This window comes from Amblyraja radiata, chromosome 3 (genome assembly GCF_010909765.2).
Source record: "Amblyraja radiata isolate CabotCenter1 chromosome 3, sAmbRad1.1.pri, whole genome shotgun sequence".
In the NCBI taxonomy this organism is placed as follows: Eukaryota; Metazoa; Chordata; class Chondrichthyes; order Rajiformes; family Rajidae; genus Amblyraja; species Amblyraja radiata.
Genome location: NC_045958.1, coordinates 109,087,050 through 109,111,986, shown reverse-complemented (window position 1 = coordinate 109,111,986; position 24,937 = coordinate 109,087,050). Strand labels below are relative to the sequence as shown.

Genomic DNA, 24,937 nt, shown 5'->3' with positions numbered 1-24,937 from the left:
TAAACCAATGGTATTTCTGCAGCTTTGCTGGGGTTTGGGGGGGGCAAATCAAGGACCAGCCATTTTGGTTATGGGAGCGCACTGGGAATAATGTGCAGCTTTCCCCTGCAATAAAATCATCTCTTGAGGCAGGGGAGACAATGAGTCCCGCATTCCTGTTTGTGGACCACGTTTAAAATGCAGCCTGCTGGATTTTTGCTTCTGAACTAATTGTCTTCTTTTTTTTTGGAGGGGCTGACTGAGAGAGGTGGGGGGAGAGGAGAGGGAGGGGTGAGAAGGAGAAAGAGAGGGAGAGATAGAGAGGGAGAGGGAGAAAGAGAGGGGGAGAGAGGGATTGGGGTGAGAAGGAGAGAGAGAGAGAGAGGGATTGGGGGAGAGGGGGAGAGAAGGAGAGAGAGAGGAGGGGAGAGTGAGGGGAGGGAGAGGGGTAGAGAGAGAAATAAAGGGAGAGGGAGGGGAGAGGGAAAGAGAAAGAGAGAGAAAGGGAGAGAAAGGGAAGAGGGAGAGACAGAAGGGAGAGAGAGAGGGAGGGGAGAGAGAGAAAGACAGGAGGAGGGGGGGAGGGAAAGAGAAAGAAAGAAAGGGAAAGGGAGAAAGAGAGAGAGAAAGAATCTGGAAACGCGAAGGAACAATTCTAGTCTCGGAGAACAGAGGCTGTGTTTTTCGTGCAGTGGAAGAGGCTGCGATGTTACCTCACAACAGTGTGTGTGTTGTCCGCTGACTATCGGAGAGGGAGTATCCCCTTTAGCTCCGACACGGGCACTGTTTAAGTCCACTGCCGCCGCTGGTGTATTTGGACAGACTTCACTGAAGAAGCAGGTGTGTGTGTGTGATCCACACAGGCTGCAGCTCTCTCTCTCGTCCCCTCTCTCCCATCGCCTCTGGTTCACACATCAACCGTGGCGACCCTCGCATTGAAACTGGTCGCCTGGTGCTCGGGGATATCAAGGTAAGAGGGAATCGACAATGGGTCGTGTGTGTGTGTGTGTGTGCTGAACGTGGAAACAAACAGGAGGGTGGGTAGGGATGAACTGCAGATGCTGGTTTATACTGAAGATAGACACAGAGTGTGTAGAAAGGAACTATAGGTAGACAAAAATGCTGGAGAAACTCAGCGGGCGAGGCAGCATCTATGGAGCGAAGGAAATAGGCAACGTTTCGGGTCGAGACCCTTCTTCAGACTGAAGATAAGACGCATATATTGAAGCTGGTTTACACTGAAGATCGATACAAAATATGTAGGAACTATAGAAGATGATGTATACTGAAGATAGACACAAAATGTGTAGGAAGGAACTACAGAAGCTGGGAGGTTTTTCCTGGATAGACACAGAATGCTGGAGTAACTCCGCGGGTCAGGCAGCGTCTCTGGAGAGAAGGAGTCGGTGGGTTTTGGGGGTCGAGGCGCTTCTCCAGATTGAGAGTCAGGTAGGGGAGAGGGAGACTAGAGATATGGAACCCGTTCCTACTCTCCAGACAAGAGTCTGTCCCGCTGAGTTACTCCAGCATTTTGTGTCCATCTTCAAGACAGGGGGAAGGGCACCATCGTGAACAATGCAGGGTGGTTCATTGTTGGCCGAGGGGAAGGTGACAACGAGATATTACAAACGGTAAAAAAATGAAACAGGAGGGCAGTGAAACTGGTGGGTGTACTGGGGTGGGGGAGGGAATGATGGGTGGTCGCTAATGAATGGATCAGTATGCAGATATTCGTCACGTGCATTTCCATATCTCCCGGGGGGGGGGGGGGGGGATTTATAACGTAATGGGTAATATAGCTTCAAAAAGCCAGCCTCAAGTCGGGGCTCGATCAACAAATCCGTTTGAGGCACGTATGTCAGCTCTTAAATGTAACCCTACCCGACCGCCGGTCCCATTTCACGACCTATAAGTCTGCCGAGTTTGCCCATGACTTCGACTCGCAGAGGGTCGTCAGAGGCGTGATGCTAATCGTGGGTGTGTCGAGGGCGTTTTTTTTCTAGCATGATGAAAAATGTCCACGAGTTTAAAAAAAAAAAGGGTTGTGAATTAGGTCGTGAAAGTGGGACAGGCTAGACATCTCGGTGTTCATTGACAACCTCGCCTGGAGAAAGGTGACACCTTATTAAAATTTTAAACGGGAGGGGGGAAAACGGGAGACGTCTTTCTTTTTGTTTGCTTTATGGTTACTTGTTTTGTGTGGGCGTAGAAGATGATATTGCCGGTTGATGAATTATAGATTTGTACCTGTCTGCAGTAGCCTTGGGCGAACCTGTTTTGTCTTCAGCTATCCTATTCATTCCATACAGGGCCTGTCCCACTTACGCGACCTTTAGACAACAGATGCAGGAGTAGGCCCTTCGAGCCAGCACTGCCATTCAATGTGATCATGGCTGATCATCCACAATCAGTACCCCGTTCCGTCACCCCATATCCCCTGACTCCACTATCTTTACTCGGGTCATTCAGCATCTCTGGAGAGGAGGAATAGGTGACGTATCGGGTCGAGACCCATCTTCAGACTGAGAGTCAGGGGAGAGGGAAACGAGAGATATATAGACGGTGATATAGAGAGATATAGTTTTGTTTCCCTTGGCTGTATCTTTCCACTAAAGTTATTCCCAACGTAGTCTGAGTTGCTGCTTCAGGCCAGCATTGTATGGTATCAAAGGAAAATGCTACATGCATGCCACTTGTTACTGAGGAGTGGCAACTTGTAGTGTACTGGACGTGTGAAGATGCAATATTCTTCTTGCTCTAGAATTTAAAAAATATATATATTACACTTGCGAAGCAACGATTGCTGTTTTTGACGTAGTTACGGCTATTTAATTTGCTTGATGGTCTGGATTCTCATCCACAGTAAAATGATTTTGCCATTTACTATCGCAACGTTTTCGAAGCATTGAGATCGGCACATGGATAGGACAGGTTTGGAGGCCAAACACAGGCAGTTGGGACCATTGGTTTTCTAGAGGTCAGTGGAAGCAAGCGGGAAAGGGTGCTGAGAAGGAGGACAAAAGTGCTGGAGAAACTCAGCCGGTGCAGCAGCATCTATGGACCGAAGGAAATAGGCAACGTTTTTGGGTCGGAACCCTTCTTCAGTCTGCGAAGATTTACGAGGATGTTGCCAGGACTCGAGGATCTGAGCTGTAGGGAGAGGTTGAGCAGGCTGGGACTCTATTACTTGCAGCGCAGGAGGGTGAGGGGTGATCGTACAGAGGTGTATAAAACCATGAGAGGAATAGATCGGGTACATGCACAGAGTCTCTTGCCCAGATAAGGGGAATCGAGGACCAGAGGAAATAGGTTTGAGGTGATGGGGAAAAGATTTAATGGGATTCTGAGGGGTAACTTTTTCACACAAAGGGTGGTGGGTGTATGGAACAAGCTGCCGGAGGAGGTAGTTGAGGCTGGGACTATCACAATGTTTAGACAGGTGTTGGACAGTGTGGACAAGTTAGGCTGAAGGGCCTGATTTCACGCTATATGACTCTATTGCTCTCTAAATTACTTCTGAAAAGAAACGGTTGCAGTTATTGACTGAGTTGTGGCTGTTTAATCTCTTTGTCAGTCATTGTCATACAGCATGTAAACAGGCCCTTCGGCCCAACATGTCCCATCTACACTAGTCCCACCTGCCTGCATTTGACCCATATACAATACAATACAATACAATTTATTTGTCATTAGAACCCCATTGAGGTTCAAACGAAATGTTGTTTCTGCAGTCATACACACAAGAAAGAACCAAGACACAACACAATTTACACAAACATCCATCACAGCGCATCTCCTCCTCGCTGTGATGGAAGGCAAAGACTTATCTCTCTCTCCAAACCTGTCCTATCCATGTATCTGTTTCAATGTTTCAGAAACATTGTGATAGTCCCTGCCACAACTATCATATACTTGGATACGCAGCAACGATGGAAAGATCACCAGAGTTAACATTTCAGGTTGAAGAAGTTTCTTTAGAACATATTATGCCGAATGGACAAATCCTTTTTATTCCAATTCAAACTTTTCTATTTTAATTAACAAACTGGGAATTCTTAAGCCAATTAGTTGTTTTCTACTCAAACTATTTTAACATTAAGAGATTCTCGTTCCATTCTTTTTTCTAATATTCTCCTAGACAAGCCCTCTTTCATAGTCGTACAGCGTGGAAACAGTCCCATCGACCCAACTTCCCCACGCCGATCAACATGTTCCATCTACACTAGTCCCACCTGCCTACGTTTGGCCCATATCCCTCTAAACTTGTCCTCTCCACAGGTTTTTTAAATGTTGCGATTCCACCTGCCTCAACTACCTCTTCCAGCAGCTCGTTCCGTACAGCCACCACCCTTTGAATGAAAAAGTTACCCCTCAGGTTCCTGTTAAATCTTCCCCCCCCCCCCCCTCAACAAACCTATGTCCTCTGGTTCTCGATTCCCCCAACTCTGGCCAAGAGACTCTGTGTGTTTATCTGATCTAGTCCTCTCATGATTTTGTTCAGCACTATAAGATCACCCCTCATCCTACTGCGCTCCAAGGAATAGAGTCCTAGTTTTTTTTTTTTTTAGTTGAGAGGAAATCATCACTGGTTTAGTCTTTGTAAAATTGCAGAATGGACTAAGTTTTACAACTTAATTAGTTATAAGGCATGTTGGCCTTCATAACAAGAGGAGTTGAATATTGGAGCAAAGGGGTCCTTCTGCAGTTGTGCAGGGCCCTAGTGAGACCACACCTGGAGTATTGTGTGTAGTTTTGGTCTCCAAATTTGAGAAAGGACATTCTTGTTATTGATGTAGCGCAGCGTAGGTTCACCAGGTTAATTCCCGGGATGGCGGGACTGTCATATGCTGAGAGAATGGAGCGGCTGGGCTTGCATGCTTAGAAGGATGAGAGGATGTCTTATTGACACACATAAGATTTAAGGGTTTGGACATGCTAGAGGCAGGAAACATGTTCCCAATGTTGGGGGAGTCCAGAATCTGGGGCCACCGTTTAAGAATAAGGGGTAGGCCATTTAGAACGGAGGTGAGGAAATACATTTTCACACAGAGTTGTGAGTCTGTGGAATTCTCTGCCTCGGAGGGCAGTGGAGGCCAGTTCTCTGGATGCTTTCAAGAGGGAGTTAGATAGGGCTCTTAAAGATAGCGGAGTCAGGGGATATGGGGAGAAGGCAGGAACGGGGTACTGATTGGGGATGATCAGCCATGATCACATTGAATGGCGGTGCTGGCTCGAAGGGCTGAATGGCCTACTCCTGCCTCTATTGTCTATTGTGTATTCATAAGCTATAGGAGCAATATTAGCCCATTCGGTCTACTCTGCCATTCAATCATGGCAAATCTATCTTTCCCACTCAACCCCATTCTCCTGCCTTCTCCCCATAACCCCTGATGTTTATACAAATAGAGCGGATGTGGAAAGGATGTTTCCACTAGTGGGAGAATCTAGGACCAATGGCTGTAGCCTTAGAATAAAAGGTCATTCTATTTGGAAGGAGATGAGGAGGAATTTCTTTAGTCACAGGGCGGTGAATCTGTGGAATTTGTTGCCACAGGAGGCTGTGGAGGCCAAGTCAGTGGATATTTTTAAGGCGTAGATAGATTCTTGATTAGTGCGGGTGTCAGAGGTTATGGGGAGAAGTCAGGAGAATGGGGTTAGGAGGGAGAAATAGATCGGCCATGGGTGAATGGTGGAGTAGACTAGATGGGCTGAATGGCCCAATTCTGCTCCTATCACATGAACATGTTGAAGAATCTGGCAATCATCACCTTAAAAATACCCAAAGACTTGGTCTTAATTTGACAATTTCACTGCAGAGATGATAATGACTCGTGTCCCTGGTGAGAGAGGGTTATTTTCCCTCCATGCTGGCCATGGGGAGAGGAGTGTGTTAATATTCTGTAATACTAGTCATGCCTTTCGCTGCTGATCACCATAACAACAGGACCAAATCACTTAAGCCTTCCAAAGGCACACTATATCATCCTAAAGACGCGCGGGTCTAATTATGTTCCTTGTTACTCAAATGAAATGTCAGAAAAGAGACCGTTTTCTGATGAATCCCACTGGACTTAACCCATCCCTTTCTGAAGAAGGGTCTCGACCCGAAATGTCATCCATTTCCTTCTCTCCAGAGATGCTGCCCGCCCCACTGAATGACTCCAGCTTTTTGTGTCCGTCTTCAGTTTAAACCAGCATCTGCAGTTCCTTCCGACACATTACTCGTCTCTTTCATTGGTTCACAAGTGATAGGAGCAGGATTAGGCCATTCGGCCCATCAAGTCTACTCCGCCATTCAATCATGGTGGATCTATCTCTCCCTCCCATCGCCATTCCCCTACCTTCTCCACATAACCCCGACACCCGTACTAATCAAGAACCTATCCATCTCTGCATCCACAGCCTAAAATTGTAAGTTGTCGCCAGTGTGTGTAGGATAGTGTTAGTGAATGAGGGGCGATCGCAGCTCGGTCCAGACTCAATGGGCCGAAGGGCCTGTGTGTGTAGGATAGTGTTAGTGAATGAGGGGTGATCACAGCTCGGTCCAGACTCAATGGGCCGAAGGGCCTGTTTCCGCCAGGTACCTCACTAAAGATCTAAGGGGAATTTTTTTTTTCAAGAAAGCGAGTTGAGCATTTATTTTAATGTGTCACGAGTCTTTCTCAGAACTGCCAGCATTAAAACGATTAGTTAGTCATTCAGTCCCCTGATTATTTGTTTGGACTTTATGCAGATGGTTGGCATTCCTCACCGCATCATAACTGTAGCTGCATTTGCAAAAGAATAGTTTAGTTAAGTTTAGAGATACAGCGCGGGAACAGGCCCTTCGACCCACCGAGTCCGCGCCGACCAGCGATCCCCGCACATTAACACCATCCTACACACACACACACACACACACACACACACACACACACACACACACACACACACACACACACACACACACACACACACACACACACACACACACGATTGGGCGATGTGTGTGTTTGAGAAAGCTTGCTTCCACCAGAATTTGTATTTATTAACCAGCCACAGTATCAACCCAGCGGTATGAATATTGATTTCACTAACTTCATTTAACCCTTGCTTTCCTTCCCTCTCCGTCCCTCCATCATCCCACTTCTCCGACTAGTTCTAATGTCCTCCTGAATAAATATTATGCCTCGTTGTCACCTTCCCCTCAGCTGCATCTCCTCGATCACCATCTGCTTTGATCTGTGGTTTTTACACCTTGCCCTTCCATATCTCTAGACTCCCTCTCCCCTGACTCTCAGTCTGAAGTAGGGTCTCGGCCCTAAACGTCGCCACCCATTCCTTCTCTCCACAGATGCTGCCTGACCCGTTGAGTTACTCCAGCATTTTGATTCTATCATTTAAAAATGTGTCCAGAATAATTGACATTGCAAAGAGTGATGAGGAAGGCTTTAGAGGCAGCATCTATGGAGCGAAGGAATAGGTGACGTTTATGGTCTCGACCCGAAACGTCACCTATTCCTTTGCTCCATAGATACTGCCTCACCCGCTGAGTTTCTCCAGCATTTTTGTCTACATTCGATTTTTCCAGCATCTGCAGTTCTTTCTTAAACAAGAAGGCTTTTGACCCACTATAGACTTTAGAGATACAGTGTGGAAACAGGCCCTTCAGCCGACTTAGTCCGCGCTGACCAGCGATCTACACTTCACCAGTGCTATTCCACACACGAGGCATAATTTTACCGAAGCCAATTAACCTACAAACCTGTACAAAGTATTAATTACACACAAAAACATAATTAGAGGATAAACCAAGTCCACAATAAATCAAGAGGTGGTCCATAGTGTGTTTTAGAAGGAAGTGCAGATGCTGGTTTAAACCGAAGATAAATAAAAAATACGAGAATGATCCCAGGAATGAGTGGGTTAACATAGGAAGAGCGTTTGTCGGCACTGGGCCTGTACTCGCTGGAGTTTAAAAGGATGAGGGGGGACTTCATTGAAACGTACCGAATAGTGAAATGCCTGGATAGAGTGGATGTGGAGAGGATGTCTCCACTGGTGGGAGAGTCTAGGACTAGAGGTCACAGCCTCAGAATTAAAGGACGTTCCATGAGGAAGGAGATGAGGAGGAATTTCTTTAGTCAGCAGGTGGTGAATCTGTGGAATACATTGCCACAGAAGACTGTGGAGGCCGTCAATGGATATTTTTAAGGCGGAGATAGATACATTCTTGATTAGTACTAGTGTCAGAGGTTATGGGAAGAAGGCAGGAGAATGGAGTTGGGAGGGAGAGATAGATCAGCCATGATTGAGTATCGGAGTCGACTTGTTGGGCCGAATGGCCTAATTCTCCTCCTATCACGTATGGACATGAAAATGCTGGTGTAACTCAGCAGATCAGGCAGCATCTCTGGAGGACATGGATAGGGTGACATTTGGGGGTCGGGAACCTTCTTCAGACTGATTGTCGTGCGGGGCAAGGAAAGCTGGAAGAGAGGAGTGGCAGGACAAAGCGGGCAGACAATGGGTGGATGGGTGAGGGAGGGTTATGATAGGCAGATGGTTGGACGAAGGCCAGAGATGAAGTCACGGAAGGTGTGAGACACAAGGATTGTCGAGTTGCCAATTGTGAAGCCAGAGGAAGGAATGCAGGCGGAGGGGAAGGGGTGCAAATGTGCGAGTCAAGGGGTGACGGAATGAAAGATTTGTTTGTACTTTCTCCCCGTGACCTGCGTGGGTTTTCTCCGGGTTCTCCGGTTTCCTCCCACGCTCCAAAGACGTGCAGATTTGTAGATTACTAGGTTTTGTAAAAATGGTTAAATAATCCCTAGTGTGTAGTAGGATCTTGTCCTTCTTGCGAATGAAACATAAATAAACCAAAGGAATAGTTAGATCTCAAGCCGGGTGTTGAGCAGCCAGGTTGTTGTCTCTGCGTCAATGTCTGCCGGGCCCTGAGCTCCATTTGGTGGGTGGTAGAGCGGGCACCCAGAGATGACATGTTTGGCCGCCTGTTGTTCTGCTCCGCATTCACAGGCTGGGCTCTGGCGGAGCCCCCATCTATCTCCACACGCTGGCATTGAAACGCCCAACTCCAGTGCCAAGTCTGCTGAGCTTCACCCATGCTCCTCTGGGGAGGTCAGACCCTGGACAGCTTTTATCTGGTGAAGAGATGTAGCTGTGTAATGGAGATGAGTTTGCCTTCCACTGCTGTGACCACTCGCTGTGCAGGGTGGTTGCTGATCGTTGCGGACTGCCCTGTTTTTGTGCCGTGTCTCTGATCCCTAAAGTCGACTTAGTTTAGAGATGCAGCGCGGAAACAGGCCCTTCGTCCCACCGAGTCCGTGCCGACCAGCGATGCCCGCTTCCATGTCTCCCTGGTACCCCGTGCAATGTTATTGTACAAAAAGACATTTATCTTATTTTTCTCTCTCGCATGCATGAGTGTACCGCATTCTTGAATGCGTACCAACATTTTTTAAAAGTTGAACTTCAGTCAAGGGTAGAACGAAACTGCTACAAATGAGATTTGTACCTGGGCAACATCAGATTTTTGCCAAAGTCAACAATTACTGTTAATTATTTCTGTCCTACTGTAAACAATGTGCTTTCAGTGAGCTTATAACTACAGCAGGCTGGCAAGGGTATAAAAAGTCCTCGTTATCATATGAATAGAATATGTGGTAAGCTGCTCAGAAATTATTTACAATATTTATAGAATTTGAGAGAAGAAAATCAAAATTTGAGAGCCATTGATAAGGACAAGAGACAATAGGTGCAGGAGTAGGCCATTTGGCCCTTCAAGCCAGCGCCGCCATTCAATGTGATCATGGCTGATCATCCACAATCAGTACCTGCCTTTTCCCCATATCCCCTGACTCCGCTATTTTTATGAGCCCTATCTAGCTCTCTCTTGAAAGTATCCAGAGAACCGGCCTCCACCGCCCTCTGAGGTAGAGAATTCCACAGACTCACAACTCTCTGTGAGAAAAAGTGTTTCTTCGTCTCCGTTCTAAATGGCTTACTCCTTATTCTTAAACTGTGGCCCCTGGTTCTGGACTCCCCCAACGTCGGGAACATGTTTCCTGCCTCTAGCTTGTCCAAACCCTTAACAATCTTATATGTTTCAATAAGATGCCCTCTCATCCTTCTAAGCTCCAGTGTATACAAGCCCAGCCGCTCCATTCTCTCAGCATATGACAGTCCCGCCATCCCGGGAATTAACCTTGTGAAACTACGCTGCACTCCCTCAATAGCAAGGTGGAGGTGGCCAGTTGCGATAGTGGCGTTTAAGAGACATTGAGTCTGCACAGTTATGCGCAGGCTGATAAGAGTTGATCTTGTCATCATGTGTAGGAAGGAACTGCCAGATGCTGGTTGATACTGAAGATAGACACACATTGCTGGAGTAACTCAGCGGGCCAGGCTGTATCTCTGGATAAAAGTAATGGGTGGCGTTTTGGGTCGGAACCCTTCCTCATATTTGGCAGATACATTGTGACTGTGACTGTTCTGTGTTGTCATCGTTCCTTGGGAAACAAGAATGGAATTTGCCTGCGTTGGCTTGTTACCAGATAACAAAATGAGGCAGCACGTTGGTGCAGCGGTAGAGTTGCCACCTTAAGGGCCTGTCCCACTTGGCGATTTTTTTCGGCGACTGCGAACGTCAGTGACTGCCGCCCGAAAAACCGTCAAGTTGTACGACAGTCCACGTCACCGTCACGTCAAGCTACGACACTCCGCGTAACCCGCCTTCACAACACACGAAGGTGACACCGAAGTATAATTATCACATTGGCAATGAACTTATCTACAATAAATTTAAGGACCAATAACTTGTTAATGGATAAGTCGGCGCTTTATATACCCGCGTCACTGGCCGCCACCCGCTGGATAGCGCGCGTCAGCGTGTGACCGGGCGCACGACATGATAAGGCACCCGGATGTCACCTGAAGATTTTGAACATTCCAGATTCCAGGGGCGACAGGGAGACACCAACACTAGGGATTCTGCATTAAAGGCTGCTAAGGAAGATGAGAGCCCACGGTATCAAAGGGGAGATACTATCATTGATAGCAGGTTGGCTGGATGGCAGAACGCAATGAGTGGCAATAAAGGGGGCTATCACGTAACATTCCAAAATCCGGGGGCGGTGGGAGACACCGTGCGTCACTTCATGCTTCACCCCGCGTCACGCTCAGACCACGGCGCGACTACCTCTTTTCAGGCTGTCACCGAAAATGTCGCCCAAGTGGCACAGGCCCTTTACAGCGCCAGAGACCCGGGTTCGATCCTGACTACGAGTGTCTGGCTGTACGGAGTTTGTACGTTTTCCTCGTGAACCTCGTGGGTTTTCTCCGGTGGCTCCGGTTTTATCCCACACTCCAAAGACGCCTAGGCTTGCCCTGCTTCCCTTAAAATTATTCTTCCTCCAACATTTTGATGTTTCCTCACTGCGAACAAAGGTTCTGGCTGTCTGTCTCCCAAATTCTGTGTAGGATAGTTCTAGTGTACCTGAGGATGGCTGGTTGGTGCGGACTTGGTGGACCTGTTTCCGCACTGTTTCTCTAAAGTCAGAAGTCTCAAAAATTATAGTATCTGAAAGTTGCAGCCTAATTAGCATGAATCAATTTTAAATTAATCAGCTCACCTAAAATTATCAGCTCACCTCATAGAAACATAGAAAATAGGTGCAGGAGGAGGCCATTCAGCCCTTAACCCTAATGCACCGCCATTCATTGTGATCATGGTTGATCGTCCCACAATCAATAACCTGTGCCTGCCTTCTCCCCATATCCCTTGACTCCACTAGCCCCTAGAGCTCCATCTGACTCTCTCTTAAATCCATCCAGTGACTTGGCCTCCACTGCCCTCTGTGGCTGGGAATTCCACAAATTCACAACTCTCTGGGTGAAAACGGTTTTTTCTCACCTCAGTCTTAAATGGCCTCCCCTTTATTCTAAGACTGTGGCCCCTGGTTCTGGACTCGCCCAACATTGGAAACATTTTTCCTGCATCTAGCTTGTCCAGCCCTTTTATAATTTGATATGTTTCTATAAGATCTCCCCCTCATCCTTCTAAACTCCAGTGAATACAAACCTAGTCTTTTCAATCTTTCCTCATATGACAGTCCCGCCATCCCAGGGATTAATCTCGTGAACCTACGCTGCACTGCCTCAATCACGAGGATGTCCTTCCTTAAATTAGGAGACCAAAACTGTACGCTTCATGTTCCAATTCTAGTCTTGCTGGGCACATTAACTATTTAGTTCATTCGGATAGTTGAGATGCCATCGAGATGGGCCAGGTGCTTAATAAATATATGCATTAAGGGGCCTAATTGTAATTGCGTTCCTGACCCAATTTCTCAGCAAAATCTCTTGGGATAGGCATTAATTACTGATCGATTCACTTGGTTTGTCGGGGTCAGTATGCCGTCTTTTAATTTAGTTTAGAGATACAGCGTGGAAACGGGCCCTTCTGCCCACCGAGTCCACGCTGACCAGCGATCTCCCCTGCACACTAGCACTATCCCACACACCACGGACATTTTACCAATGACAATTAACCTACAAACCATGTACGCCTTTGGAATGTGGGAGGAAACCGGAGCACCCAGAGGAAACCCACGCAGGTCATGAGGAAAACGTACAAACTCCGTGCAGATGGCACCCGTAGTCAGCATTGAACCTGTGTCTCTGGCGCTGTAAGGCAGTAACTCTACCGCTGCACCACCATGACGCCCTCCATAAAATGATTGATCATCTTGGACTTTAGGTTGTGGTTGAGGCATATTATTGTCACGTGGTCCGAGGTACAGTGAAAAGCTTTGTTTTGCATGCTATCCAAACTGATGAGATAGGCCCTATTGTCCACATCCACTCTATCAGGCCTTTCATCTTTTGGGAAGTTTCAATAAGGTTCCCCCCTCGTCCTTCTAAACTCCAGCGAGTACAGGCCCAGTGCCGCCAAATGCTCATCATTCATTAGCCCAATTGTTCCTGGGATCATTCTTGTAAACCTCCTCTGGACCCTCTCCAGAGCCAGCACATCCTTCCACAGATACGGTGCCCACAATTGCTCACAATATTCCAAATGCGGCCTGACCAGCGCCTTATCGAGCCTCAGCGTTACATCCCTGTTTTTGTATTCTAGTCCCCACCAAATAAATATTAACATTGCTTTTGCCTTCCTTACCACCGATTCAACTTGCAAATTAACTTTTTGGGAGTCCTGCACGTGCGTTCCTGAGTCCCTTTGCACCTCTGCATTGTTTTAAGATATTCTAACTGTTCTTCCACAACTGCCATCATAATGGATATTTTTGTTTAAGAAAGAACTGCAGATGCTGGAAAAATCAGAGGTAGACAAAAATGCTGGAGAAACTCGGCAGGTGAGGCAGCATCTATGGAGGGAAGGAATAGGTGATGTTTCGGGTCGAGACCCTCCTTCAAGAAGTGAGACCCTTCTTCAATAGGTGATGTTTCGGGTCTCGACCCGAAATCTCACCTATTCCTTCGCTCCATAGATGCTGCCTCACCCGCTGAGTTTCTCCAGCATTTTTGTCTACCTTCATAATGGATATTAATATTTTCCCTAAATCCAATATTAGGCTAATGAGCCAATAGTTGCCTGGTTTGTCTGCCTGCCCTCCTTTCTTGATAAGAGCCATTACATTTGCATTTTTTAATATTTACATAGACTTCTGGGACATCTCCAGAACCCTGGAGAGTTTGGTAAATTACGACGAAAACTCTCCTCTGCCCTGAAGCCGCTTCTTTTTAAGATTCGATGATGCAGACCAATAGCTCGCAGGGATTTGGTGGCATTTTGCCTCCAGAGGTTGCCGGTTCTCTGTCCCAACCCCTGAATATCTACTCTAATACGATACGATCGAACTTTATTTATCCCAGGAGGGAAACTGATCTGCCAACAGTCATAAAAACACAACAAGACACATGAAACATAAAATTAAAGTGAAGAGTGGAAAGGATTGGTGATGTGCCAAGATTGGGAGGGTGGGGGGGGGGGGGGGGGGGCAGTGAAATGGGGTAGGGGGGAGAAGAGGAATCGGTCTACCCCACATCAGGCGGGGGAGGTTGTACAATTTGATAGCCACAGGGAATCTGTGGAATTCTCTGCCTCGGAAGGCAGTGGAGGCTAATTCTCTGGATGCTTTCAAGAGAGAGTTAGATAGGGCTCTTAAAGATAGCGGAGTCAGGGGATATGGTGAGAGGCTTAAATCGGGTACTGATTGTGGATGATCAGCCATGATCACGTTAAATGGTGGTGCTGGCTCGAAGGGCCGAATGGCCTACTCCTGCACCTAGTCTATTGTCTATTGGGAAGAAGGGTCTCCTGTGGCGTTCTGTGCTGCATCTTGGTGGAACTGGCTTGTTGCTGAAGGTGCTCCTCAGGTTGACCAGTGTGTCATGGAGGGGGTGAGCTGTATTGTCCAGGATGCTCCGCATCCTCCCCTCCAAAGACCAACCTCCCGTGAATCCAACTCCGCCCCGCTTTTGATGCTGCCTTCATGCTGTAATGCAGTTCGGAGAATGCACGACAGATTGTGGCTGGTCATTCATACCGCATTCTTCTGCAGCTGTATAGGGCTCTGGTAAGACCACATCTGGAGTATTGTGCAGTTTTGGTCTCCTAATTTGAGGAAGAACATCCTTGTGATTGAGGCAGTTCACGAGATTGATCCCTGGGATGGCGGGACTGTCATATGAGGAAAGATTGAAAAGACTAGGCTTGTATTCACTGGAGTTTAGAAGGATGAGGGGTTATCTTATAGAAACATATAAAATTATAAAAGGACTGGACAAGCTAGATGCAGGAAAAATGTTCTCAATGTTGGGCGAGTCCAGAACCAGGGGCCACAGTCTTAGAATAAAGGGGAGGCCATTTAAGACTGAGGTGAGAAAAAACTTTTTCACCCAGAGAGTTGTGAATTTGTGCAATTCCCTGCCACAGAGAGCAGTGGAGGCCAAATTACTGGATGGATTTTAGAGAGAGTTAGATAGAGCTCTAGGGGTTAGTGGAATCAAGGGATATGGGGAGAAGGCAGGCACGGGTTATTGATTGGGGACGATCAGCCATGATCACAATGAATGGCGGTGCTGGCTCGAAGGGCCAAATGGCCTCCTTCACCTATTTTCTATGTTCTATGTTCTATACCAATTGTCAGTTTCAGTTCAGTTTATTGTCACGTGTACTGAGGTACAGTGAAAAGCTTTTGTTGCGTGCTAACCAGTCAGCGGAGAGACAATACATGATTACAATCGATACATTTACAGTATTGATGCATGATAAGGAATCATAGTTAAATTGAGAAATGTTGCTGTAGGCGTAGAGATTTAAGAGTGTGGCACAATTGTAATGTGTGATTGTGGATCTGCTTCTGTGGCTGGCACGCAAATAGTCGCCTGGGTTGACTGCCATCTTGATCTTAAAGGACCACGGTGGCGCAATGGTAGTTTCTGCCTTACAGCGCCAGAGTCCCGACTTCAATCCCGATTACGACCCCCTCTGTCTCGAGTTTGTACGTTCTCCCCGTGACCTGCGTGGGTCTTCTCCAGGCGCTCCGGTTCCCTCCCACACTACCGAAGACGTGCAGGTTTTGTAGGTTAAGTGGCTTTGGTAAAGATTGGAACTTGTCCCTCGTATGTGTAGGATAATGTTGGTGTGCAGGGATCGCTTGGCGGCACGGACTCGGTGGGCCTGTTTCTTTGTGGTATCTCTGATCTAAACTAAACTAAATTAACTTGTGACACCTTTTGGTCGCACAGCTCTTCCGTTGTGAATCTGGCCCCTCGAGCTTCTATGGTCTCTAATGTAGCTTAACAATGTTAGTTACTTTACTGTGTCATGAATCTTACTGAATAGTGAAAGGCCCGGAGAGAGTGGATGTGGAGAGGATGTTTCCACTAGTGGGAGAGTCGAGGTCCAGGCGTCATAGCCTCAGAATTAAAGGACGTTCCTCTAGAAAGGAGATGAGGAGGAATTTCTTTACTCAGAGGGTGGTGAATCTGTGGAATTCATTGCCATAGCAGGCTGTGGAGGCCAACGGATATTTTAAGGCAGAGATAGATTGATTCTTGATCAGTACGGGTGTCGGGGGTTATGGGGAGAAGGCAGGAGAATGGGGTTCGGAGAGAGAGATAGATGAGCCATGATTGAATGCCGTAGACTTGATGGGCAGAATGGCCTAATTCTGCTCTTATCAATCATGAGCCTATGATCTTGACGATGGGTGCGGTAGGTACAGAGTTTGTACATTCTCCCTGTGATGGTGTGGGTTTCATAAGTGATAGGAACCGAATTCGGAGTAGACTTGATGGGCCGAATGGCCTAATTCTGCTCTTATCAATCATGAACCTATGATCTTGACGATGGGTGCGGTAGGTACAGAGTTTGTACATTCTCCCTGTGATGGTGTGGGTTTCATAAGTGATAGGAACCGAATTCGGAGTAGACTTGATGGGCCGAATGGCCTAATTGTGCTCCTATCACATGAATGCTAGATCTATTTTTTCATGCTTTTTTAATTGCTAGCGTGCGGTCTCCTTCTTCCAGCTCGTCCACTTCGAGCTGGTTGACGCCGTGAATGCTTCTGATTCCTTTCAGCCCTGCGTACCTATATATAAGCAGATGCAGGGGTGTTCAAACATGGCCCTGTGATCACAGGCCTTTTTAAATAACTCTGCCATATCTGTCCAGCAGGTTTAAATAAGAAGTGATGTAACATCGGAATGGCCGTGTTCGTAGCTTCCCAACCTTAACCGTTAATCTGTGACAGCTCTTGCCTTCCCGCTGGGACCCATCAAACCGAAATTCTGTCTCCTCGTTCCACTTGCCCACGCTGGCCAACATGCCCCCAGCTACACTCGCCCCACGTGCCTGCCTTTGGCCCATATCCCTCCAAACCTGCCCTATCCATGTACCACTCTAAATCTTTCTTAAACGCTGCGATAGTCCCTGCCCCAACTACCTCCTCCGGCAGCTCGTTCCATACTCCCACCACCACCCTTTGTGTGAAAAAGAACACGTTACCACTTGGGTTCCAATTGAATCTTTCTAATGCTTAGAAGCCATTTAAGACTGAGGTGAGAAAAAAACTTTTTCACCCAGAGAGTTGTGAATTTGTGGAATTCCCTGCCACAGAGGGCAGTGGAGGCCAAATCACTGGATGGATTTAAGAGAGAGTTAGATAGAGCTCCAGGGGCTAGTGGAATCAAGGGATATGGGGAGAAGGCAGGCACGGATTATTGATTGGGGACGATCAGCCATGATCACAATGAATGGCGGTGCTGGCTCGAAGGGCCGAATGACCTCCTCCTGCACCTATTTTCCATGTTTCTATGTTTCCCCCTCATCTTAAACCTGTGTCCTCTGGTTCTCGATTCCCCAAAAGACTCTGTGCGTCTACCCGATCTATTCCTCTCGTGATTTTGTACACCTCTATAAGATCACCCCTCATCCTCCTGCGCTCCAAGGAGTAGAGTCCTAGCCTGCTCAACCTCTCCCTATAGCTCCGACCCTCTAGCCCTGAGAGTATCCAGTAAATCTTCTCTGCACTCTTTCCAGCTTGACAACATCTTCCCTATTACACGGATATGCAGAAAATGGAGGGATATGAATCGTGTTCAGACAGATGAGAGCCAGAGTCCAGGTCCAGGCGTCATAGCCTCAGAATTAAAGGACTTTTCTCTACTAGGAAGGAGATGAGGAGGAATTTCTTTACTCAGAGGGTGGTGAATCTGTGGAATTCATTGCCACAGAAGGCTGTGGAGGCCAAATCAACGGATATTTTTAAGGCAGAGATACTGTAGATTGATTCTTGATCAGTACGGGTATCGGGGGTTATGGGGAGAAGTCAGGAGAATGGGGTTCAGAGAGAGAGAGATCAGCCATGATTGAATGGCATAGACTTGATGGGCTGAATGGCCTAATTCTGCTCCTATCACTCAGGAACCTATGATCTTGACTATGGGTGCGGTAGGTACGGAGTTTGTACATTCTCCCTGTGACCGCGTGGGTTTCATATTGCGTACAGTTTTGGTCTCCAAATCTGAGGAAGGACATTATTGCCATAGAGGGAGTGCAGAGAAGGTTCACCAGACTGATTTCTGGGATGTCAGGACTGTCTTATGAAGAAAGACTGGATAGACTTGGTTTATACTCTCTAGAATTTAGGAGATTGAGAGGGGATCTTATAGAAACTTACAAAATTCTTAAGGGGTTGGACAGGCTAGATGCAGGAAGATTGCTCCCGATGTTGGGGAAGTCCAGGACAAGGGGTCACAGCTTAAGGATAAGGGGGAAATCCTTTAAAACCGAGATGAGAAGAACGTTTTTCACACAGAGAGTGGTGAATCTCTGGAACTCCCTGCCACAGAGGGTAGTCGAGGCCAGTTCATTGGCTATATTTAAGAGGGAGTTAGATGTGGCCCTTGTGGCTAAGGGGATCAGAGGGTATGGAGAGAAGGCAGGTACGGGATACTGAGTTGGATGATCAGCCATGATCATATTGAATGGCGGTGCAGGCTCGAAGGGCCGAATGGCCTACTCCTGCACCTAATTTCTATGTCTATGTTTCTATAAGTGATAGGAACCGAATTCGGTCGGCACGAACATTGTGGGCCGAAGGGCCTGTTCCTGTGCTGTACTGCAATGCTCTCTGCTTGCATTTGTCTCTCAGCCCCTCTCAAGCTTAATTAAAAAAAAAAAAAAGTTCTTCTCCCTTTTCTTAAATGTCTTGAGAAAAGGAATAGGTGATGTTTCTGGTCGAGACCTTTCTTCAGACCTGCCTGTTGTAACCCCTTCCCATCAAGTCATGTTCAAGAGCCACGCTCAAATGGCCCATAGATCTCCACTGTTCTGAAGGAAATCAATTAATAAATTCTAGGAGCAGATTAAGGCCATTCGGCCCATCATGTCTACTCCGCCATTCAACCTTTAGTCTGGGTGGTGAATCTGTGGAATTAATTGGCAAGTCAGTGGATATGTTTAAGGCAGAGATGGATAGCTTCTCGATTAGTACGGGTGTCAGGAGTTATGGGGAGAAGGCAGGAGAATAGGGTTGAGAGGGAAAGATAGATCAGCCATGATTGAATGGCGGAGTAGACTTGATGGGCCAAATGGCCTTGTTCTGACCCTGACACCCGTACTAATCAAGAATCTATCTATCTCTGCCTTAAAAATATCCATTGACTTGGCCTCCACAGCCGTCTGTGGCAATGAATTCCACAGATTCATCAACCCTTTGTCATATAATACCAGCGATCACTGTTTCTGTGTTGATAGCCATGGAGCGCTTTAAGAATAAGGGGTAAGCCAGTTAGAACGGAGATGAGGAAACACTTTTTCTCACAGAGAGTTGTGAGTCTGTGGAATTCCCTGCCTCAGAGGGTGGTAGAGGCCAGTTCTCTGGATACTTTCAAGAGAGAGCTAGATAGGGCTCTTAAAGATAGCGGAGTCAGGGGATATGGGGAGAAGGCAGGAACGGGGTACTGATTGTGGATGATCAGCCATGATCATATTGAATGGCGGTGCTGGCTTGAAAGGCCGAATGGCCTACTCCTGCACCTATAGTCTATTGAGATGAACCTTTTCTATTTTAACCTGTGCCCCTCAACAGTGGGTACTTTTGAAAAAAAGTGTTTGTGGAGGATCCTTCATAGAAGTGGCCTGCCTGGTTTTTTGTGAAGAGGATCCTAATTATAACAGTGAAGGCAGGCAGTGCCCCACAGCTCTGCTGTTCCCCATGTTGTCTTGAGCTAAAACAGACCTCCATCTAATTCTGCACCTGTTCACAGTCCTGGCTGCCAATATTCCAGTTGCAGTGTGGTTTTTGTAGGGTAGCTGGGTGAGAACAGGATATTAAACTAATTCCTCTCTGTGACAGGATGCCACCGTCTGCGTTAATTGAGGATTTAAGCAGAGCCAGCGACGGATTTAAAATTAGGGGCGGCACAGTGGCGCAGCTGGTAGAGCTGGGTTCAGTACTGGGTATACTGTACCTTGGTACACGTGACAATAAACTAAGCTAAGGTAGACAAAAATCAGAATCAGAATCACACTTTATTCGCCAAGTATGTTTTGCAACATACGAGGAATTTCATTGGCCAGGTCAATCATACATTTAAAAGCAACAGATTATTCAAAACACATTTTAACATGAACATCCGCCACAGTGACTCCTACACATTCCTCACTGTGATGGAAGGCGAAATAAAGTTCAAGTCCATTCCCTTAGTTCTTCCTCGGTCGTGGGCCTCGAGCCCTCCGTTGACGGGATGATCTTGACCCTGTTGCCGGCGGCGTTCGGGCCCTTCTCGTCGAGGCGATCAGCTCCCAAATCGGGGGGATGTCAGCTCCCCCGTGCCGGGCGATCGAACCTCGCGTCGGGGCTGGTCGAACCTTCCGCGGCGTTGGAGCTCCCGACTAGCCTCAACCGAGACTGCGAGCTCTTGATGGTAAAGTCCGCAGGCCGCGGTGGGAGCGATCCCAGGTAAGGGATCCGTTCCGATGTTAAGTCTGCACCCCGCGATGGTGCTCACGACAGTCCGAGGAGGCTTCCAGCTCCATCGATGGAAGGCTGCAGAGCGCGCCGGAGAATGTGATCCGAAAATTAATCTCATCTCCGGCAAGGTAGGAACCGATTTCCTCCCCCCTCCCCCTCATAAAACAAACTGAAGAACATTAAAACAAACTTTTAACACACTAAAAAATAACAAAAAGAATGGAAAATCGAACAGACTGCTGGCAGGACAGCCATCGCCCCGGCGCCCCCTGGTGGTAACTCAGCGGGTGAGGCAGCATCGATGGTGCGAAGGAATAGAAACGTCACCTATTCCTTCGCTCCATCGATGCTGCCTCGCCCGCTGTTTCTCCAGCATTTTTGTCTTCCTTCGATTTTTGCAGCATCTGCAGTTATTTCTTAACCATAAACTATGCTAAAATCAATCGTAACCACGGATGCTAGTGTAGGGGGATCCTAGTCGTTGTACCAGGTTCAAAGTCAGCTTGTTGAGTCTCATTGTCTGTAACTCGTTTTCACCTAGCCCACAGCTAACAATGGCCTGTGTAGGAAGGAACTTCAGAGGCCGGTTTACACCGAAGATAGACACAAAATGCTGGAGTAACTCAGCGGATCAGGCAGCATCTCTGGAGAGAAGGAATGGGCGACGTTTCGGAAGTCTGAAGAAGGGTCCCGACCCGAAGCGTGACCTCTGGTGCTGTCTGTGCGGAGTTTGTACGCTCTCCCCGTGACCGAGTAGACCTTCCACTGGTGCTCCGGTTTCCTCCCACGTCCCAAAGGCGAGCTCCTCGTATGTAGGGAGTGGATGAGAAAGTGGGATAATGTAGAACTAGTGTGAATGGGTGATCGATGGTCGGCGTGGACTTGGTGGGCCGAAGGGCCTGTTTCCATGCTGTATCTCTATGTACACGTGTAAAATGGATAAAAGCAGGTGTCCCTGGAATGAAGTATAGATGGCAAAAGTTGCCCTCTATAGCTATTTTATTTTATTTAGTGATCATTTTTCTTTAGAGCTTCAGCACGGAAACAGGCCCTTCGGCCCACCGGGTCCATGCCGACCAACAACTCCCCCCCCCCCAATATTAACACTGTCCTACACCCACTAGGGACAATTTGTACATTTATACCAAGCCAATTAACCAACAAACCTGTACGTCTTTGGAGTGTGGGGGGGGAAACCAAACATCTCGGAGACAACCCACGGGGCGAAGGTACAAAGTCCGTGCAGACAGCACCCGTAGTCGGGATGGAACCCGGGTCTCTGGCGCTGCATTCACTGTAAGTCAGCAACTCTACCGCTGCGCCACCGTGCTGTCCTTCGTTGTCCATGCTGTGTTGTCCTTTCCTTTTCTTCCGATTTTTTATTTTAAAAATTTGGTTCCATGGATTTGAAGGGTCTCGACCGAAACGTCACCCATTCCTTCTCTCCACAGATGCTGCCTGTCCCGCTGAGTTACTCCAGCTTTTTGTGTCTACGTTTGGTTCCATTTGGAATTTGTCTTCATTATGAGTCACGTTCCAGGCCAATGTGACTCATATTTAATGAGCAATTTAAAAATTATATTTTGATTCTCCGTCAGAAAGATGAGAGGGGATCTTATTGAAACATATAAGATTATTAAGGGTTTGGACTATTAATTTGGATTATTAAGGGTTTCCTAGAGGCAGGAAACATGTTCCCGATGTTGGGGGAGTCCAGAACCAGGGGCCACAGTTTAAGAATAAGGAGTAAGCCATTTTGGTCGCCTAATTATAGGAAGGATGTCAACAAAATAGAAAGTACAGAGGAGATTTACTAGACTGTTGCCTGGGTTTCAGCAACTAAGTTACAGAGAAAGGTTGAACAAGTTAGGGCTTTATTCTTTGGAGCGCAGAAGGTTAAGGGGGGACTTGATAGAGGTCTTTAAAATGATGAGAGGGATAGACAGAGTTGACGTGGATAAGCTTTTCCCACTGAGAGTAGGGAAGATTCAAACAAGGGGACATGACTTGAGAATTAAGGGACTGAAGTTTAGGGGTAACATGAGGGGGAACCTCTTTACTCAGAGAGTGGTAGCTGTGTGGAATGAGCTTCCAGTGAAGGTGGTGGAGGCAGGTTCGTTTTTATAATTTAAAAATAAATTGGATAGTTATATGGACGGGAAAGGAATGGAGGGTTATGGTCTGAGCGCAGGTATATGGGACTAGGGGAGAATACGTGTTCGGCACGGACTAGAAGGGTCGAGATGGCCTGTTTCCGTGCTGTAATTGTTATATGGTTATTATATGGTTATATTTAGAACAGAGACGAGGAAACACTGTTTCACAGAGTTGTGAATCCGTGGAATTCTCTGCCTCAGAGGGCGGTGGAGGCCGGTTCTCTGGATGCTTTCAAGAGAGAGCTAGATAGGGCTCTTAAAGATAGCAGTCAGGGAATATGGGGAGAAGGCAGGAACGGGGTACTGATTGGGGATGATCAGCCATGATCACATTGAATGGCGGTGCTGGCTCGAAGGGCAGAATGGCCTACTCCTGCACCTATTGTCTATTGCCACCCTATAAATGAGTAATGTTGCTTCCAATCTTGGTTGTTTCGCACCTCAACCCATCAATCAATCACTTAGCAAATTTTGTTTTTGAAGTACTGATCATAATTATTTTTAAATGAAACATTTTAATTTTAAATGAGCACCTGCGGGGCTCCAGATTGAGAGAGCATGACATCAGTGTAGACAGTCGTGATGGTTTCACCTTGTGCTATTTTTGTTTCAGTCTCAGTTTAGTTTATTGTCACGTGCACAGAGGTACAGCGAAAAGCGTTTGGATGGAATAGGAACACATTATTGGCACATGTGACTAGGCACAGTGAGATTCTTTGCTTGCTTAAGGGCCTGTCCCACTTTCACGACCTAATTCATGACCTCTGCCGAGTTTGCCCGTGACTCATACTCGCAGCGTGGTCGTCACGAGGTCGTAGCAGGTCGTGATGCTAGGCGTAAGTACTCGTGGCCTCAAGTAGGTCGGGGCGGTTTTTCAACATGATGAAAAATGTCCACAAGTAAAAATGTTTGTGGATGATGTCGTGAAAGTGGGACAGGCCCTTTACACAATGTCAACAAATAGCAGCCACAGTTACAAAGCACGCTGGCTCCTCCTTTCCCCCCCCCGCCCCACCACCTCCTCCCCTCTCTCCCCCTCACTGCAGTCCCCTCATGCCGAGTCCTCCATTGTTCTTTGTTGTCAGCTAACCAGTCAGCAGAAAGACAATACATGATTACAGTCGAGCCATTCACAGTGTACATGATACATGATAAAGGGAATAACGTTTAGTGCAAGGTAAAGTCTGATCTCGGAGGGACACCAATGAGGTAGATAGTGGTTCAGGACCGCTCTCTAGTTGTTGATAGGATGGTTCATTTACATGATAACAGCTGGGAGGAAGCTGTCCCTGAATCTGGAGGTGTGCATTTTCACACTTCTATAGCTTTGATGATGATTAAAGTAAGAAAAGTTGCTGTAGGAGTAGAGATTTAAGAGTGAAGTGATTGTGATATGCGATTGTGGATCTGGTTCAGTGGCTGGCATGCAGATAGTCGCCTGTGTTGGGCGCCATCTTGGAAAAATCTTGGTGATGGAGGCCAATGTCTCCTCTGACAGAAGCTCATCAAGAATTATTGACACCACGTTATCCATAAGCCAGAGACCCGGGTTCGATCCTACGGGTGCTGTCTGTACGGAGTTTGTACCTTCTCCCCGTGGCCTGTGTGGGTTTTCTCCGAGATCTTCGGTTTCCTCCCACACTCCAAAGACGTACAGGTTTGTAGGGTGATTGGCTTGGTATAAATGTCAAATTTCCCCCAGTGCGTGTGGGATAGTGTTAGTGTGCGGGGATCGCTGGTCGGTGCGGACTTGGTGGGCCGAAGGGCCTGTTTATGCGCTGGATCTCTAAAACTAAACCTACTGCCTCTATTCCCTTCTTGATAGTTACCTATGGATGTTTTACACTCATTTTACATTGTGATACCCGTCTTTTTTTTTCTTAAGTTGATTCTGTCATTAGCCATTTTATTTTGGTTTGCTGGTACAGCATGGAATCGGGTACAGCGGCGCAGTGGTAGAGTTGCTGCCTCACAGCACCTGAAATCAGGGTTCAATCCTGACTACGGGTGCTTTCTGTGCAGAGTTTGTACGTTCTCCCCGTGACCACGTGGGTTTTCGCCGGGCGCTCCGGTTTCCTCCCACACTCCAACGACGTGCGGGTTTGTAGGTTAATTGGCTTCTATAAAATGTCCCTAGTGTGTGTAGGATGGTGTTAATGTGCGGGGCGATCGCTGGTCAGCGCGGACCCGGTGGGCCGAAGGGCCTGTTTTCGCGCTCCTCCTTTTTCCTTTCTTCTCCCCCCCCCTCCCCCCATCAGTCTGAAGAAGGCTGGGGGATGGGAGGAGACAGCAGGA

The 24,937-nt window shown here is 47.3% G+C and overlaps 1 protein-coding gene across 3 annotated transcripts in view; it reads left to right on the top strand.

Moving 5' to 3' along the window:
- The first annotated feature begins 538 nt into the window (after positions 1-538).
- sorbs2 (sorbin and SH3 domain containing 2) overlaps positions 539-24,937 on the top strand; it is a 230,215-nt gene continuing 205,816 nt past the window's right edge. For 2 of the 3 annotated variants that reach the window (XM_033018570.1, XM_033018571.1), the window contains exon 1: positions 539-949. The gene's annotated coding sequence lies outside the window, so the exon portion shown is untranslated. The remainder of the gene's footprint in view (positions 950-24,937) is intronic. The other variant, XM_033018572.1, reaches the window with a different exon arrangement.